This window comes from Strigops habroptila, chromosome 20 (genome assembly GCF_004027225.2).
Source record: "Strigops habroptila isolate Jane chromosome 20, bStrHab1.2.pri, whole genome shotgun sequence".
NCBI lineage: Eukaryota > Metazoa > Chordata > Aves > Psittaciformes > Psittacidae > Strigops > Strigops habroptila.
This window is the reverse complement of record NC_044296.2, coordinates 2,536,472-2,556,113: the sequence shown is the minus strand read 5'-3', so window position 1 is coordinate 2,556,113 and position 19,642 is coordinate 2,536,472. Positions and strand designations below refer to the sequence as shown.

At 54.4% G+C, this 19,642-nt stretch overlaps 1 protein-coding gene across 3 annotated transcripts in view; it reads right to left on the bottom strand.

Annotated features, from left to right (window-relative positions):
• CSNK1G2 (casein kinase 1 gamma 2) overlaps positions 1-19,642 on the bottom strand; it is a 41,135-nt gene that overhangs the window by 20,984 nt on the left and 509 nt on the right. The gene's annotated exons all lie outside the window — the stretch shown is intronic.

Here is a 19,642-nt window from a genome sequence, read left to right as displayed (position 1 = left end):
ACCCTCATTCCTGCAAACGAAGCAGGAATGTGTTGAGCCTCTGTTCAAGGTGACAGCCTTCACCCTGCACCCAGTACCTCAGCGTTCCACCCCAGTATCCATCCGTGGCTCTCAGCAACCTCCAACAAAACATCCAAGCCACAAAACCACCAGGATTAAAAAACAAAGTAATTCAAATACTAATAATCAAGCACTTGGTTTTTTCCCCAGAGCTGTGCTGTGCTGGATTTTCCCTCCCGGTTTCCTCTTCCAGCTATCACATCTATTAAGCTTTTCTCTAAATTAGAAGCATTCCCTTGTTACTGGCTATTCCCTTTCCCAGGAGATTTTTTAGACACTGTGAACTTTAGTCAGCTCTTAACCCACAAAAGATGAAGCTCCAAATTTCTTCAGTCATTTTCTCCCAGCTTCCAAGCTCTTTAGAGGATGCCAGATGACAAAGTCAAACCCACCAGCCTGCTTTAAAAGAAGTCTCAGCTGTTCCTCAAACCCAGCACCACAACTGTTGCACTTGGTGCTGGACACCCCAACCATCCTCTTGCTGCCCAAGGAGCCACATGTGCTCATGACCCTGGAGCGCACGCAGCGTCCCCCAACCCAACTCCAGCCCCAAGAGAGAGTGGGAGCAAAGCTGAAACCTGTTCTCTGAACATAATGAAACTAAGTAAGTAGTAAAATAGAAGGGAAAACCACCAGTCGGAGTGTTTTTAGTTTCCAGTAGAGCCCAGAAGGCAACATGCTAAGAGCTTGTAGGACTTCACGTGAAGATGTGAATTCCCTGTTGTGATTTTAGAACAGCTCCCTCGATTTTGAGATGGCCATAGAGGACAACATCCCTGGACCAGCAGCCAGGTGACTTCACCCTCAAGTCTGAACCACTCACACCGCAGCTCGGTGTGCACAAGAACTCCCTGCTGGGCAGGAGGCAGCAGGACATGTCTGTGCCTCAGCCTTACGAAGAGGCAGCTTCTGGCAGCAGCTCAGCAGTAATTCTTTTGCACCAAATTTTCTTAATGAGGAAACAGGCCCCTCTGTAACCACCAGGAGTGGGACCGTTGCAATGAGTGTCTGCTCGCTGCTTGCGTAAGCAGAAATGGCAATCAGTGTGCTTTGGCCAGTCCAAATTGAGGACAACCCAGATCCTCAACGTTTTTGAACACAAACAAGCTTGCAGAGTCAACAGCTCTTCCAGGGCAAGTCCTAAATTCCTCAGTAAAAGCAGCCACAAAGAAAACTTCACAAAGCATCTCACCACCGCTGCGAGCTGCTGAATGTAGAACCACAGAATCAACCGGTTTGGAAAAGACCTTCAAGAGCATCAAAAGTCCAACCATTCCCCAGCACTGCCAAGGCCACCACTAACCCCTGGCACTGAAGCCTCGGCTACACGGGATGTGAACACTTGCAGGGACGGTGACTCCAGCCTTGCCCTGGGCAGCCTGTTCCAATGCCTGAGCACCCTCTGGGGAAGGAATTGTTCCTCAGCTCCATCTAAACCTCCCCTGGAGCAGCTTGAGGCCGTTTCCTCTTGTCCCATCCCTTGTTCCTTGGGAGCAGAGACCAGCCCCCTCCTGGGTCCATCCTCCTGTCAGGCAGTTGCAGAGAGTGACAAGTTCCCCCCTGAGCCTTCTCTTCTCCAGACTAAACCCCCCAGGTCCCTCAGCCGTTCCTCATCGCACTTGTGCTCCAGGCCCTGCACCAGCTCCGGTGCCCTTCTCTGGCCCCGCTCCAGCACCTCAATGTCTCTCTTGTCATGAGGGGCCCAGAACTGAACACAGGGTTCAAATCTCACTCTTTTTGTCCCTGTCTAAAGCAGTTACACCTGGATGGAAAATATTAACCACACTTCTCCAAGGAGCCGGAAATATTGTGATGGAAACTTCAGCAGCAGCACAGGAACCAAGCAAAAAGCTGAAAATACTTCTCTAGGAAAATGAATAATAGTAAATACACACATGCTAAATTAAGACCAGATCTGAAAACTAGGCTGGAGAAGATCAAACATAGCACAAGTGAGATACATCCATCCAAGAGCCTGAGAGAGTTGATTCGCCTTTTGGGGCTCAGCCACAAATTTAAACTTCCAGTGACAGAATTCCAGAAAACACACTGAGGCTTTACCAGAGACTCAAAGAGAAGCAGCTTTAGGGCTGACTTTACAGAGCCCACAAAAGGGGTCTGTCTGTACCCCTTGATTTACCCCTTGTGTAAAGGCACTAAGCCCCAGGGCAGCCACCTCCTCATTCTCAAGCCACATCCACCTCTGGAGCCATTCCCATGGTCCCCATGCCGGACCCACACCATGTGGGAACAGCAGCAACACCAAACCTCAGTGGGGTTTGCAAACCTCTGCTGGGAAAGCAGGAGGTTGCAGGAGGGAGTCAGGCAGCAAGATCCCCATCCACTTCCCACCTATCACGCCACTGGGATGTTACCAGCATCTTCTACCTGCTCTCCACTCCAGTATCCCTTCTCCAGGACCAGCAACAGCCGTCCTCATGGCTGCTGCGCCAGGAGAGGTTCTTGGACATGGATGGAAGATGGCAAGATCAGCAAATAACCCAACCACAGCCTCAGCCTGCTGCCCACTGCTCATACGAGGGTCACTATGGTGTTCCTGCTCAGAGATAGAGCAATTTCTGTCTGAGAAACTGCAACTTGCTTTGCTGTTACTGTAAGAGGGACGCTGCAGGTAACACGTGTAACCAGAGCAGCAAACCTAGCTCTGCACAACAGAAAAGACACGGGCTCACCTCTGCCCCTGTGTGAGTGAATTACCCACTTCTGCAGAATCTAGCGCATCAGTTCAGCACAGCACAAAGCCAATAGGACGCTGAAGTGGTTTCAGTTTTACTAACATCAAGTCAGTGGTACTGGAAGAAAGGAAATTCATTACAAAGGCAAGTCTCTGGCTGGGAGACCTTCAAAGGAGAGCAGCCAGAGACCCAGTTTTCCATCCCTTCCCACGGCCATCTGCTCCAGTGGTTTTCCTGGGACACATCCCAGCCAAGATGCTGACATTGCCTTTCACCACGAGAGCTGGATTCAATGAGGCAGCTCGTACAGGGAGACACTTGAACCGTGGCCTGAGCCATGGAGTCCCTCGCAGGAGCTGGGTTCTGCAGCTCTCTGGTGAGTTCCTGTTTGAACCAAACAACACATCCACAATGCAGCAAGCTCCGGTTCCACACTGGATCAAATCAAATTCAGAGCTGCAAAGGAACTAGCTGCCTTCCAAAAGTCCCCACCAGCTGGCCAGCACAAACCTGTTCACCAGTGCCGTGCCTTCACCTTCTCCTGCTCTCCTCTCCGCACATTCACCATGCTTGACGTAAGAGCAGAACCTCATTCTTTTCCAACCAGTCCCATCCTGCCCAGTTCTTGCACCAATTTCATTGTCACAAGTGCACTCATCTTGGGAGAGAGCCTGCAACCGTTTTGTTTCTACAGTCAAGACCCAAAACTGGTATTTACTCCGCTTGTGCCCAGAGCAAAAAGCACAACACTTTGCTGTACAGCCAGCACTGACCCCAAGAAGCTTCAGAACAGAACAATCCACACACTGGGAAAGGTCAAGTCCAAAACACCTACTGCAAAACCTGAGGCTGCTTTTACACCTGGTAACTCCTCACAAACTAGGCTGTCTGCAAGCAGGCATCCAAAGGATTGCCTGTATCCCAAATCACTGAGTCACGTCTGTGCCCTGGGCAACAGAGAAGCCCAGGGCTCAAACAGCTACTGAGTACAGACTGTAAAGCCAGAGCCCAAATACCTTCAGAGTAGATGGCCCTGTTCTGTATTTCAACCTCTGCCACTGCACACGGATCCTTATTAACCATTTCTGCTTCAACTGTGAGGAAAAAACTGCTTGCCAAGGCAGCCAGCATCCCCCTGCCCTGGCAGGCAACAGGGAAAGGCAGGCCCAGCACAGGCAGATCCAGACGTGCCCCAAGCAGGGATGTGCAGCACCACGGGGATCCAGCCCAAAGGTGAGGGACTGGCCAAAGCTGGGCAGAGCAGCAGGAGCTGCACAAGCACATCTGTAACAGGCATGGCTGTGCCCTCTCCATCCTTCCCCCACCACCACAGGAGATTCAAGAGCAGGTTTAACTTCAGGCAGTGACACTGGTTCAGCGGTGGGACCCAAGGCACCTGCAAAGCCTTTGTGTGAAAGGATGATCCTACGTTTGTCACAAACACACAAATTCACTGCCACCACGACCCAGATCATCAGCCTGGCTGTGATGGGACCTGTGCTGGGCCCTGCTCCAGGAACGGGGCAGAAAAGCACTTGCATTCAGATGTCAAGTTTCGGAGTAAGGGAAGTTCCCCTTGTTCCTCCTTCCCTCTCATCCCCAGAGCTCGCAGCCTGTGTCACTGCCACCGGGCAGTGGTGCAAAAACCCAGGATTCCAGACAAATAATGATTTTCACCCAGCAGCTTGGAACAACCACTTCCATTTCACACCTCACATTTGAGGCTGGAACACCTCCTCCTGTGCCACTGCAGCCTGAAATAAGGCTCAGACCACCTCTACCATCCTGCTACTTCCCCAGCCCTGCCTCTGAATACTCCCATGCCCTCAAAAGCTAACACTTTCTAGCCCCCAACACAAGAGGGACGTGGAGCTGTTGGAGCAAGTCCAGAGGAGGCCACAGAAATGCTGCGAGGGCTGGAGCAGCTCTGCTCTGGAGCCAGGCTGAGAGAGCTGGGCTGGGGCAGCCTGGAGAAGAGAAGGCTCCTGAAGGAGAGACCTTAGAGCAGCTCCAGTGCCTAAAGGGGATACAGGAAACCTGGAGAGGGGCTTTGGACAAGGGATGTAGGGACAGGACAAGGGGAATGGCTTTAACCTGCCAGAGGGGAGATTGAGATGAGCTCTGAGGCAGAAGCTCTTCCCTGGGAGGGTGCTGAGGTGCTGGCACAGGGTGCCCAGAGAAGCTGTGGCTGCCCCATCCCTGGCAGTGTTCAAGGCCAGGTTGGACACAGGGGCTTGGAGCAACCTGCTCTAGTGGAAGGTGTCCCTGCCCGTGGCAGGGGGTTGGAACTGGATGAGCTTTAAGGTCCCTTCCAACCCAAACCAGGCTGGGATTCCACGATTCATAAAACCAACATAAAGTGCTGTCACCTTTCCCTTGCTGAGGGATCTCAATGCACAACCAGAGCATGCACAGGAATGGATGTGAAGGAAGAGTTGCCATCAGTTCCACAGACAGAGCAGAGCAGAACAAGGCTCTCTCCCCACCTCCACTGCAGCCAGAGACGTGCTGCCACAGAAGGACTCTGTCAGCAAACCCAGAGGAACGGCAGGTACAAAAGTAGGCAGCAGCACAGAAGCAGCCTCAGAGGAGCATGCCAATGGCCCAGCAAAGCAGAGAAACACTGCAGCACCTGCGAGGAAACAACAAGCCAACCTCAGAGCTGGCCCTGAGCCACTCATGCACAGAGGACACCATCCTGTGCCACAGTGATGCACAGAGGACACCAACACAGACCTCCAGTGTGGGAGAGCAGCTCTTTTGGCAAGAGACCATCTATTTCCCACCCCACAGTGATGGGCTTATTTCCCAGCCCTGCATCAGGCTGCTTTGCACCACTTGCTGTTAAACTCTGGGGTTTTCCCTGTCCCCCCTGAACCCGTGGCTGTGTTGAGAGCACACGTGTGTATTTAAACAGAAGCTGAAGCAGTTCCCAGCCTGTGCAATCAGTTCTTCCCAGCGCAGCAGGGAGAAGCCATGCTGCTCTCCCAGCCCTGGCACAGCCCAACTGTCCCCACAAGGCCAGGCCATCAATAAAGCCTCGTCACACACATGATGCTGTACAAGGCACTATCGCTTCTCTCCACTCCACTGAAGGCAGGGCAGAGTCCAGAGCCTCTGCTACAGCCCACTGAGCAAGACCTACAGCAAATACTTCCTCCTGATTAAGCAACCCCAGGTTCCTGAGGACAGCAAAGGAGCCAGGACACAACAGCAGCAATCCTCACCACAGTGTGAAACCCCCACATGACCGAGGAGTTGCTGGGCCAGCTTCATCCCATGTCAACAAGCTGCAGAGCGACCCCCAGCCCATGGCAGCTCCAGACCCACATCCACCAGTGCAGCCAGTGAACAACACAACAGGTCCCCACTCGCCAGTGACACAGCTCCTTTATCAATTCCCGTGGATGGGGAGGTCAAGAGCAGCCCTCAGGCAGGCACTGATGGAGGGGGCACCCCTGCAGCACAGAGTCACCCGGGGTTAGAGACTGCTCTGTGCAACAACACAGACACAAACAGGCTTCCTGGGGAAGCGCAGCTGTCCCACGCGAAGGGGACACTGCCCACAGGATCATGGAATCATGGAATAGTTTGGGTTGGAAGAGACCTTAAAGCTCATCCAGTTCCAACTCCCTGCCACGGGCAGGGACACCTTCCACTAGAGCAGGTTGCTCCAAGCCCCTGTGTCCAACCTGGCCTTGAACACTGCCAGGGATGGGGCAGCCACAGCTTCTCTGGGCACCCTGTGCCAGCGCCTCAGCACCCTCACAGGGAAGAGCTTCTGCCTCAGAGCTCATCTCAATCTCCCCTCTGGCAGGTTAAAGCCATTCCCCTGGTCCTACCATTATCAGCAGCAGCATGAAGATCCATGCCTCATCCCAGCAGGACAAGGCTCTGAAGAAAGCCCAGGCAGAGGTGTTCTGGTGTGCATGAGCCAGAGGGTACCACCAGATGGTGGGACAAGACCTTCTCCTCGCACCGTGGGATGGCTCCTCACAGCTCTGCTGACAAACACACACCACCGCTGTGTCCCACAGGCTGGGCAGCAGCAGAAGGGCAGCAGAGGACACAGGAAGACACAGCCATCCAAGCACCATCTCAAGAGGAGCCACTCGAGAGGAGAGGAGGAATACAACCCTTTCAAAGATGTCCTCAGAGATCCCACAGCCTTGAATTCCACATGTTCTTCCTTCTGGCATTGCGAGGGATCAGCTGTACCTAGGATGAGGGGCTCAATACCTGCTCTCCAAAGGATAAGGGACATTTCCCAACCCCTTTCCTTATAAACAAAGGCAAATTCCTGGATGTGTGTCTCCCTTCCCTTCCGTTCCTCCCCCAAGCCCAAGCTGGGTGACAGTCTCAAATCCTTCCATCCACCTGGAGATGATTTCCCCCCCGCAGAGCAGCTCCACTGAACAGCAGCATGGTGAGCCAGGCGCTCTCCTTCCCAGGAGCAGGGCACCAGAGCGACACACTCAGCACTTGTTCCTCCCTGCAGCCTTTGGACAGGCTCCTAAATAACCTCAGGAGCAGGAGCCTTGGACAGACTTTGCCCTCAGTCACTCACACCATGGGCCTCAGCACCACTAAACAACCCAGAGTGTCCCCACTCGCTCCCAACTTCCAAGGAGCAGATCATCAATGGTTAGCAGAGCACGAGCTCTCAGCACTTCCATTCTCCCTCCCTGCAGCCCCTAAGCAAGCACAGAACAAGCAAAAGCACTCCCTGCACTCGCCAATTCATATGCCAGGGCACAATCCTGCTCCCACATCAGGTGGTTTCACTCTTCTGGAACCCCCATCCCTGCAGGCAGGACATCCCTGCTGCCCAAACTGGAGCCACACTGCAAGTTCACAGCAGACTTTCTCTGAACCACAGCTTCCCAGGAGAACCCCCTCTTGTTACCCCTCTGCCCACCACAGTCCAGGCCACCAGGGAGCTCTGGATGACAACCCTGACCACGTCTGTCACACCACGTGGGACACCCCAGAAGAGCCAGATGGCTCCAGGGGCTGGGCACATGTTTCCTTCCCTCCCAGTAAGCTGGGCAAGAATCCAAGCAGCAGCATTAGTCGTCTTATCTTCCTGATGTCCCCAGTCACAAGCTCCAGAGGCTTTCTAGAGGGCTGATGCAAATGATAAGTGCCCCCTGGCTCTTACACCACTACTGGCAGCAGCTGGTTAAAGTCCTTCACCAAGGGAGTGTCATCACAGAAGAGGGAACTGAGGGACTTTGCGTGGCACAGAAAGCAGTGGCAGAGAAGGGAGGTAAGCCCAGTCCCAGAGGCTGCTGTGCCCTCTAAGGTCACCTGCATAGAAGGTGGCCCTGACCACAGGTATCTCTTTCAGGGCCTTGTGCAGCAACACCCGGAGGCCAGGCTGTGGTGACGGCCACACTGGTTTCAGATTTGTTTCCTGGTTCACATTCCCAGGAGGCAGGTGGAGCAGAGACCTTCAGCCAGCACCTCTCTCCTCCTCCTCCTCACCACTGCCCTCCTGGGCAGCCACCACCTCCTAAGAGAGTCACTGACCTCCTGTCAGGGCATACAGAGGGTCTCCACTGAGCACTGATCTGCTTCCTCCCTGGCTCTGCCACTGCAGGGCTCTCACCAGGGAGTGGTGGGGGCCAGGAGAGGCTCCCAGCCTGGCAACTGGGCTGGGCAGAGCCAGGGAGGTGCTGGGAGCACTCACAGGGATCTGACAGCTCAAGCTGCAAGTACAGCCTAAGGCAGGAGGAGATGCTGCCATCGACCAGGCAGCTGGGAGCAGCCCCACTGCACCCCTGAGGGATGGGGCTGGGAACTTGGTGCTGCAAAGCTCCTGCCCAGGGGAGCACAAAGCCCATCTGGATGCCTTTGAAAAATGAGGTTTTCCCAATCACCTTCGTCAATGCCTCTCATTGGAAATTGCTGCAACACAGATTTGCCCAGTACCTAAACCAACAGGGCTCCACCCCAACCCTGCTCGGGGCCCTGGGCAGAGATGGAAGCCACCACAGCTTCTTTCTTCTCCCACCTCAAGATTTGAGATCGTTGTTCATCCCACAGGGAATGGGGGTAAGTTGGGCACTCTGGGCTCTTCAGCTAGAAGGGGTTCCCAGAGAGCCACTCATGCCAGGCACTGTTTAAAGGGGTAAACAAACCCACAAGGACCCCAGCTCAGCAGATGGGATGTGTACATCCAGCCTGGCTGCCAAAGGCCTGTGCCCCACAAGGACAAGAGGTGTGCCAGCAGGTTCCCTGCTCCCATCTGGGGACTGTCACTCTGCAGGGATCTGCTTGGCCTCCTGTCATGTGTGTCGCTACTAAAGGCTTTTCTTTCAGCAGGATTTGGGCTGGCACAAGCACTTTGAATAGTGGGATTTTTACTTCTTCCCCTTAACCCATATCCTCTTGACAGAAGCAGGCTGGGAAGCAGCTGCACCTGCAGGTCTGAGGTGGCCTTTTGCAAGGCAAGGAGGTGAAAAACAGGGTGCCTGCATCCAGTTCTCTCTCCAATCACCAAACTACAGCTAATTCCAGCTCCCCCAAGGTCACATGGAAGGGGGAATAATGTCACTCTGCTGTCCCAGCCCAGGAGCACCCTGGAAAGCCCTGGCACAGGGAGCGTGTGGGGGGTGTCATTCCCACTGGTGACAAGGGCTGTTTCCATTTCTGGGTTGTAGAGCTGTAGCTCTGCCAAGCTGAGCTGTCCCACATTCAAGCAAACACTATTTCCCCCTCTGCTTTCTTCCCCAGGCTGCTTGAAGCCCCATAGGTTTCCTCTCAAAGGACTGCTAAACCTTAAAAAGAGAAAGAGGGAGGGAGGGAAGGGTGAGCTTCTGTGGGGGGTCACAGGGAAGCCTCTTCCCAGAGAGCTGTCAAACTCCTTGTGCCAAGCACCAAAATCACTTCCCTGATGCAAAGTCACCCAGGAGCTGGTCACTGCCTCAGGTAGCTGCTCCCAGCTCTTCACCCCAGTGGGGACAGTCACCACCTTCCAGGACCACCAGCAGAACCTACAGCCCAGACTGGGAGGGGAAAGAGTAGCAGCAGGCAATTCTCTTTCCTGCAGAGTAACTGGGGCAGAGGGATGCTCTGTGGCACCACAGGATCCATCGGCTTACATGCAAGAGTCAGCAGCATCTTCAGAGAAGCAACGAGCAATCCACAAAGCAATCCTCTTCCCACCCCCTCTATTACACGGCCAAGCAGCTCAATCCATTCCACCTTTTTCCTTGCAACCTCCTGAAGGCACAGAAGCGACCTGCTTGTTTTAGAGACAGGGAAGCAAAGCGTCCGTGAGCTCAGAGAAGAGGAGGGAGGTAAAGAAGGGCAATTCCCAACTAACTGGTACAAATTCCTATGACCCAGACAAATACCGCTGGCTTGCAGGCAGGAATGAACTTCAGAACACAGGAGCCAGAGACCTACAGCCCATTCCTGGCCATGCCACAAACTGTTCAGGGTCTTTTCCTCCTCCATTCTGCACACAGAGGATCAGACTCACAACCCTTTATTAAGCACCGTGACAGCTTTGTGGATTAAGGACTCAGTGTGGTTTGCCACCAACCTCCACATTTCAAAGGTTGATTCTCATCCTCATTGCCCACTTGTGTGTATTTTGTACAGGATCAGCTGGCCGGGACCGAAACAGGGACACCACAGGAGCAGCTACAGCTGAAAAGGTGGCTACAGAGGTGCTGCGGGCAGGGAAAGGAAACTTAAGGGCTCACCCAAAAGACTACTCTCAAACAGGCAGATCTAGTGCAACCTCACTGGTTCCTCCCTTTACCTTACCTGCTCAAGCCCCACACAAAGGGCTTCATTTATAAAGTCAGAGGGCTCACCCACGTGGAGGAACATGCAGGATACACCCCCCAGTAGGACCCATTTCATCTTCCTGCTATTAATATCCGGAACATGATTTGCATGAACAAAGTGTCCCTTCTCCCTCATTTCTGGGCTCTCACTTCTCTGATCTGTCCCAGAAACCCCAGCCAACACACGTCCACCCTACTCTAGTGCACACTGCCATCCAAACCCCAAACCTCGCCCTTCTTTGAGTTAATCGCTCCTGATTCCAGCTCCCATCACCTCTTCCAGCCCCTGCAGACAGGACGCAGCTCCCCTGGCTCCCTCATTTCGTTATGCAGCCAATTTGTGGGCTTAAACACATCAACACTCATTATGGAAACACGCCAAGACTTCCTGCAGCTGCACAGTGCTGTTGGGTGCCCACCCACAGCAGCCCTATGGGTGTCCCTCTGTGGCCTTTCAAAGTGGGAACACAACCCTAGAGTGGCTCTGGGATGTGGTGCAGACACCACCAGAGCCTGTGGGTTGGATGGAAACAGCTCAGTTGTCACCACTGAGCTGTCACTACCACCACAAATGGGACCAGGTGCCTGCAGAACATGCAAACGGAGGGGAGTCTGTTTGCCACCTTCCCATACAGCGCCCGATCCCTTTCTGAGCTGGATGGGGCTCTGACAAAAGCCTTTACTTCCCCAGCACCAAACCTGTCACTAAAAGCCAGAGCTGGACTTGGCTCCCTCTCACATGGCTTCAGGCTGGGATTGAGGGCTGCCTCCAAGCCCTCTGCTACACTGGAAGGAGGAAGTCATCAGCCTTTCAGAGCTGGGCTGAACTCTGCTCACAGGAGCCCAGGCAAAGCCTTCCCTTTGGACTGGCTTGCAAACAGCCTCCGATTTGGCTTCAGGAGAAAACATGTTCTTTCTGGATCTAAGCATAAAAGAGTTAAACACAGCCAAAAGCATCCAATCAAGAGCACAGGAAGCCAGGGCAGAGGGTTACCACGTAGCTAAGGAAGCGCAGACTTCACATCCAGACCCACAATTACCAACCTGCCCTGCCTGCAGAGAGGGGCTGCCTGCTCTGCCTGAGGCACCTAGGGAGCTGGGAACAGACGAGCAGGCTCCTCTCCATCACCATGTCCTCATGCACCACAACCAGCCCATACAGCCCACAGAGATGCCAGCACAACCTGACCTGAGCTGTGACATACACCACCAGCATCCCAGTGCACAGCCCCACAGAGCCGCTATCAGCACTGGCCAGCAGCAGCAAACACCCCTCACAGGCTCACACAGGCTGAGCAGTGGTGTGTGTGCAACACTGTGAGAAGCATCACCCAGAAAGGTTAGAGAGGACAGGAGAAGCCACAAGGACCTCAGTGAGCACATCATAGAATATAGGAACCAGCGAGGTTGGAGAAAACCATCAAGTCCAACCATTCCCCAGTGCTGCCAAGGCCACCACTAACCCCTGGCACTGAAGCCTCGGCTACACGGTGTGTGACCACTTGCAGGGACGGTGACTCCAGCACTGCCCTGGGCAGCCTGTTCCAATGCCTGAGCACCCTCTGGGGAAGGAATTGATCCTCAGCTCCATCTAAACCTCTCCTGGTGCAGCTTGAGGCCATTTCCTCTTGTCCCATCCCTTGTTCCTTGGGAGCAGAGACCAGCCCCCTCCTGGCTCCATCCTCCTGTCAGGCAGTTGCAGAGAGCGATCAGGTCCCCCCTGAGCCTTCTCTTCTCCAGACTGAACCCCCCAGGTCCCTCAGCCGTTCCTCATCACACTTGTGCTCCAGGCCCTGCACCAGCTCCATTGCCCTTCTCTGGCCCCTCTCCAGCACCTCAATGTCTCTCTCGCAGTGAGGGGCCCAGAACTGAACACAGGATTTGAGCTGCGGTCTCACCAGTGCCCAGCACAGGGGGACAGTCACTGCCCTGGCCCTGCTGCCACACTGGCGCTGATACAGGCCAGGATGCTGCTGGGTTCAGAGAACGGGAATCCTCCCATTAGCAGGATCCACTGCAGAGGATTTCACAGCTCAGGACCTCTTGCCACCAAAGCAAGCAGGAGCAGCAGAGCATTTCTTGTCCGATAAGGTGCTTTTATCTCGGAGTTCCTTCCCGCTCCAGCCCAGCTGCGCACAGCAGCCCTGCCTGGGAAGCACCTCCAAGCCTGTGCCTTTAAAGCCTGGCTGCAGCGGGCGCAGGCCGGGCTGGGAGCAGGGAGCAGGGAGCAGACACACCCTGCTCCAGCCCAGCACACAAACATTTCCTCCCGCTGCTCCCGCGCTGCAGCGCAGCCTCAGCCACCGCCGGACCTGCCAGAACAGCAACACAGCCTGTTCCCCACAGACCTGCAAACACACGCACTGCAACTGCTTCCTGAACTCCCCCTGCTGCCCTGCCCCCAGCAGTGGGCCTTCTTCCCTCAAACTTCTTCCTTAAATCAAATATTTAGAGTCTAACAGGCATTCCTCATCACAGCCACAAGTTAAATATTGGCCCTAAAACAACAGCAAGTGCCCTTAAATGATTGTGGCTGGAGAAGCACCGCTCTGGACTTTGATTTCTGGCTCTGCATGGAAACAGGAGCAAAGCACCGAGTGTCACAGTCTTCTCGCAGGAGAAGTCACATTTCAGGCCCTGCGAGTCCCCTGCCAGGACCACAACCAGCAGTGGGAACTGTCCCCTCCTTGTGCCTTGCCACGCTCCGGGTGCCTGTCTGCTGTCACCAAGCCAAGCCCACTGCAGTGCATCCTCTGCGTTTTGCACACGATTATTTTGAGTCTCGTTTCCAGGTCTGCACTTGCATATACTCAGAGAGACATTAGAGAAGACCTGCTGGGAACCACGGGTGCCATCCAGACTGCAGTGATGGCATTTGCATGTGCAGTCCTCCCTGCTCTGGCTGCTCCACCACCTTTCTCCCAAGATGCCCACCTTTCCACGCCTGGCAGAGCGATGTCTCCGGTGCAGACGATGCTCTGGGCCGTTCCTGCTCTGCAGACAGCTCAGCTCTTGCAAGAAAATATCTCAGCGTGATAAGAGCCCCAGGAGTCAGAGATGTCAGAAAGAGGGAAGGGCAAGGAGAAAATCCAACATGCAGTGAGGTCAGTGCACCTGAAGCATGGCAGCACTGGGTTCTGGGACACTGGGGGCATTTTACACATGGAGCAGAGGAGCAGAGCTCCTGTTGTGACTCTGCAGCAGAGCTGGGCCTGGCCTCACCCCAAAGCAGCCCTGCAACGCCGAGCCCAGTGGCAGGCAGGACTGCTGCATTCCCTCCCTGCTCACACAGCTCCTGCTGAAGGCAGGCCTGAACCCACCTGAAACCAGAGTTTGATCCAACACAACGGGGCTGCCCAATGTTTCTCCATGGCAAAATGCCACAAGATTTAGCCAGAGCTTTAGGTATAGAAAGGTTCCTGCAGCACAGACAGCAGGAACAGAACAGCATACCGCACAGTAACCCCCATTCACAGGGTTTATTCTAGACCCAGTTAACCTCAGTATGGTGTGTGCTAAACAAGCTTCATTTCACCCTCCTGAACTTGGTGCCTGCAGATCTGGTGAGCCTGAGCAGCACCTTGCTCAGCTCTCCCTGCTCCAAGCAGCAGCCTGGGAGCCAGAGCAGGGACCCGAGCAGTGGAGAGCTGCTCCCTGGCAACATCCCCTGCTATTGGGTGAGATGGAGAGTGTGACAGTCTGCTCTGCCTCTGCCTGCACCCTTCCCTGCACTGAGACTCCTACCACAGCACTTCAAGCTGGAGAATCTGCTGAGGCCTTTGACAATCTCTTCTCCTGATCAGGCAGACGCCCCTATGAAAACAGCCTGGGTTGAAGATCAGCTGCAAATTACCGTGGAGGAAATGTTAAAGCTCCATCTCTCCGAGCACTTCCTATTCCTTCCCCAACCACCGAAGCCCACTGAGCGACGAGCTCCAGCAAGTTTGTGCAGGAATTAGGAATTCCCAAGGCTCAAGGCAGAGACTAGTCTGTACCTGTCAGCACCAACACCTCTGGTGCCTCGTCCCACAGCACACTGACCCCACACCCACCAGAGCTGACTCCTGCTCCTCAGCTGCTGCAGGCCAGCAGTCCCTTCCAACACACACACCATACCTCTGCTTCCAGCGCTTGTCCCAGGTCACATCCTTAATATTCTCTGTACTTGGGAACAAAAAAGTGAGGCTTCAACTCAAACCTGCATCGCCTTCGGGATATGGGGAATCAGCATAGTTGCGGGTGGGGGGATTCCAGCAGAGCCTCAGCCTGCCCCTCACCCACATGTACAGCACAGAAGGTGCTGGAAAGCACCATTCTCTCCCTGCATCAAACTGGGGACGCCAGGCAAAGAGTATAAACTCTGCCAACAGTCCATGCTAAAGAAAGGAAAAGAAAAAGGGTTTCTGGCTTTGTTGTTTATACCTCAGTGCTATCTCAAAAGTAAAAAGCGGTGAGATTTTCTACCTGAAAACAAGGGGCAACCAGAAGTCTGTAAGAACGGAGCTTCTGAGCAGGACAAAACCATTACAGCTCCCTTCTGGCTCTGAATTGGATTAGCACTGACCTTTCAGAGCCCAGGCAACAGCAAGACTTTCCAGCCTCTGGACTGGGAAGGGGACTGAGTCCCCAGAGACATGGCCATGCTCCCGGGGGACCTGCAACCCCCCCAGCAGGGCTGCAAAGCTCTTCTAAAGGGAAGCTTCACAAAATCCAAGCTCAAACCAACCTTAACACTTGTTTATTAAGTACTGAACATCCCTCTCGGGCTGACAAAGCCTGTGCATCACCTGTCAACTGTCCCATTCACTGTTTGGAAAGCAAAACCCAGGCCTCTCTCATTAAAAACCCTTATATACGGTTAAATAACAACGGACATGTGGGCATGTAAAAGTGACCAATCACAAAAAGGAATGCTCCTCTCCTCCAGCCTCTCGGTGTCCCAAACACCCCAAGAGCCCAACCAGCACCTCATTTCCAAGGCCTGGCTGCAACAATGTCTTGGCTCATCCCAAGCACTACTCTCGTGTTCAACTTACTGCCACCTCCACCCCCCGGCCACCAAAGGGACGCCAGCCCTTCCTGGCTCTGTCCCCACCGGCAGGGCTGGATTCTGCTGCCTGACTGCCACTGGAGAGGAAGCTGAGGTCTTGAACCCTTCCCAGGCCTGAGGCTCAGCCCCTCCGGACCTCGCGGGCCGGGACTCCACTTCCCTCACGTCACCATCATCACGCAAGTCCCCTCAGCAGAGGAGCTCATGGGAGCCTGTGGGTTTCTCACAGCTGAGCCAGCCAAGACCTTCGTTTCCTACAAGTGAGGATGTTTATGCTGCAACATGTTAAGCGACATGGTCTGACTGCAGCAGAGAAGGCAGATGTCACCAGGGGACTGCTTGGAAAATGCAACTGTCACCAATCTTCCAGCAGAATACAGACTGCATGGGCACCTGGGAAAGCTTCCTGGACACACTGAGAACTTCTGTCCGTCATCTTCTTGGAACTAAAGAAGCCAATTTAAAGTCTTTAAAGAATTAACTGGATTCCTATACTCCAAGAGCAAACTCTCCTTAGTGTAGGCCACGAAAGAAATCATGGACGTCTTGCTCCATGGAGCATTTTGAAACACCTGCAAAGTCTTACCTACAAGTTTCAGCTTATCTGAAGAACCATTTCCTAAATGACACAGTGTGGGATCACCTGGAGTGCACCCATGTGCTGCAGGGTTCCCTGCAGGAGGCGGGAGACACACACTGCACTCACACCCTGCGCTGTGCACCCCCCTTCCCCTTCTGTCCCAGCAGGGTTGGGGGGGATCACAGCTCTGATCCGAGACAAGCCTCGAAAGGGCAGCCCCATGGCTCACCCTGGCAGCTGATGGGGTAGTGAAGACAAGGCAAGAGAGAGCCTGGAACATCTCAGCTCGATGCATGCTCTGCAGGAAGCTTTTTTTAAAGGCAGTTATTAAGAATAATGCATCACCAGAACATGCAAGGGAGGGGCTGGCCGACAGGAAGGGCTGCAGCCTGCGCAGGCGTTCAGAATTCCCCAGGAGATGGAGGGCAGCTTAGTGGGAATGTGGGAGACAGGCAGAGAGCCCCAAGACTCAGCTGCCCCAGCAGAAAGTCACCTTTACACCCTCCTCGCAGCCGAGTCCTACTTCTTTCTCTACAGTGACAGACCAGCTGGAGACACAGACTGCCCATAGGAAGTATAAACATCCAGTGAAATGAAACCCCAACACTATTTATAAGCACACAGCTTTTCTAACAGGAAGGTAACTTGTTCTCCAGCAGAATCCCTGAGCTGCTGACACTGGCTCCTGCTCCTCTCTTCCCAGCTCACAGGGTAGAGCAGGACCAAAGCAGTCTCCAAACCACGCCACGTCTGGTCTGGGCCGGGGAAGGAGGCTCAGTTTCACAGCTTCTCACTGGGCCCAGGACAAGCCAAGGCTGCCAGTCAAAGCCCAATTACAGGGCTGTGGGCAGAGCTGCTCCCACAAGCTCTGAGCAAAAAGCCATTGTAAGCACATGAAGGAAGCTCCTGCATTGGCACCCGAGTCTCTCCCCTCTCAGCAGCACTGTGAGGGAAGAGTTTGACTCCTGATGCAGCTGGAAGTCACAGGAGTAGCACAAAGCAAACCCGGCCACTGCACCCTGGTACCAAACCCCACGTTCACCAGCCCTGCTGAGCCAAAGGAGAGCATCTCTTCCACAGCCGTGAGCTCTGCACCTTTCCTGTACACCCCCAAGAAGGAGCAAAGCACAGCAGGGCTTGCTGCTCACCCGGGGCTTCCTCACCACCTCCAATAAGCCTTTAGTGCCTGTAGTGCTGCAGCTCCTCTATCTGAAAAGCAGAGATAAACAGCTTCCTACCCAGACTGGCTCATGCAAGGACTGGTCCTTCTAGCAGGCTGTAAAGCCCCCAGACTGGATGCTAGGCACATACCTGGATGGAGTAGCCAAAGCAAAAGCTTGCTGTTCCAGCACAGCTCATCAGAGCTCTTCCTGGCCAGGAAGACCACGGGGGACAGGGGGAGAAAGCTACAGAGCACCATCAGGCCCGAGCCCAGTGAAAATGTTTATTGGCAGTTGCTCTCAGACATTGTCTCTTCCAGCCCAGTGGGGCTGGAGGGGGTGGGAGGAAAACCACTGATTGTCAGTGAGCACAACCCTCATGTCATTCCCATTGATCCGCTGAGTCACTCCCGTATGAACAGTTTTGACCACACTGGGGCTGCACAGGAGCTTGGCAGGGGAATACAGAGCATGAGGTGATGCGAAGCCTCCCCACGTACCGACACCAGCAGAGAGGAGCACTCGCAGGGCAGCACCCAGAAACCTGCTGCACCGTAAGCGCCAACTTCCTCCTCTCCACTCGCTCTGCTCAAGAGTGCTGCAACAAAGCAAGCAACCCCAAACCCCGCTGCAAGGGCAGAGCACAGAGCTCCGCTCAGCGCACCCAGAGAAACTGCTGCGCAGAAAGAGCCTCCCTGCAAACCACCAACTGCACCCCGGTTGTTTTGATGCAAGTGCAAACCAGAACAGCAGCTGGTTTGGCAAAGAAACGACACAGCTGATTGATAAGGCCTTACAGATTTGTAAGCTACCGAGGAGGAGATCAAACCCTGAGCAGACTGATATGGGAAGGCAGTTGTCTCTACAAGCTCAGGAGACAATCCCCCCGAGGGAGAACTGGGGGCTCCCCAAGTGCACAGACCACCATAGACCCCAGAGAAGCTGCTACCAGCCAGGCAGCAGGTTGGGGTTAGACCACCCACACAACAAGACTAAATCCACCCAAAAGGTGCCAAGCAGCAACAAAACCATCACCAAACAACGTTCCTCCCTATCACACCAAATTCAACCAAACCCAACGCAGCTTTGGCAAGGTCCTCCCAGCAGACGAGCCCATCCCGCCACAGAGAAGGCCTCTCCACAGGATCCCCACAGAGGCCTCCTGCCCTAATTTACAGCACTTCTTTTTCAGACACACTGGCAAACACCAAACGTTGTCTCCAATCTGTTATATAAGGGCCAATTTTGAAAGCTCTGTGCTGGAGATGGGGGCTCACTGCGTGTGGCAGGGCGATGGGACAGTCCAGCTGGGAGAGGGATGGACACACTCCTCCGAATGCACCTCCAGATGCCAACCACTTGTTGTACAGAAGGAAAACAAAGGGATTAGTTAATGAGGCAACTTCCAAACACACTGGTGCAAACCACTCACCAGCCTGCAGCCGTTTCGCACGGGGTTTCACCTGGGTCCCTGTTACCTCTACTTTGTTTAGAACAGGCTCATTTCATAACAACTTGAAAGAGGTTTAACAAAGTTTGGGTTTTAACTGCAGAAATACACAGCAGGTCACTGTGCTGCCCAGAGTCATGCCTCAAAAGAAAAAGACACCTTCCCAAATATCCCCACGACTTCACATTCTTTGCCCCCTGCCCAAGGTCCAAGAGCCTCGCTCAGTTCCCTCTGCCAGTCACCAAACAGGAGGCACAGGCCCCTGGTGGCCTGGCTCCACAGGAGAGCTGCTTCTCAGCTGCAAACCCCTCTTCTTGGCTGCTTTAGGAACTGATAAAGTCAGCTCCTGTCTGGTGGGGGCAGAAGGGGGAGGGTATTTTTCCTGTTTCTCACATTCATCCTCACCCACTTCGCTAAAATAAAATTATAAAAAAAAAAAAAGCTATTTTAAATACCAGATTCAGCACAGTCCCTTTCCCCAAATAAACACTTCCCAACCCCTCTGGAGAGAGGAAAGCCATATACAAAGGAGCCAACATCCTGCGAGGCTCCGGCTGCACCGGGCAGGCCGGGGCAGGGTGCGGGCCCGGCGGACACAACCGGGGAAGGCCCAGCCCCATCCCTGACACCGACCCGGCCCCAAGGGGGCCTATGGGAGGGGGAGGGCCGCGATCCCGGGTGCACCCGGACCCCTTCCCCAGGGCCATGAAGCAGGCACCGCCGGGAGGAAACGGAGCGAGGCGGCGCGGGGCCCTCCGCCCCGGCCCAACCCGAGCCCCACAGCCCCTTCAGACTCCCGGGCCCGGCCTCACTCCCCCGGGCCCAGTCTGTTCCCCCTCAGCCC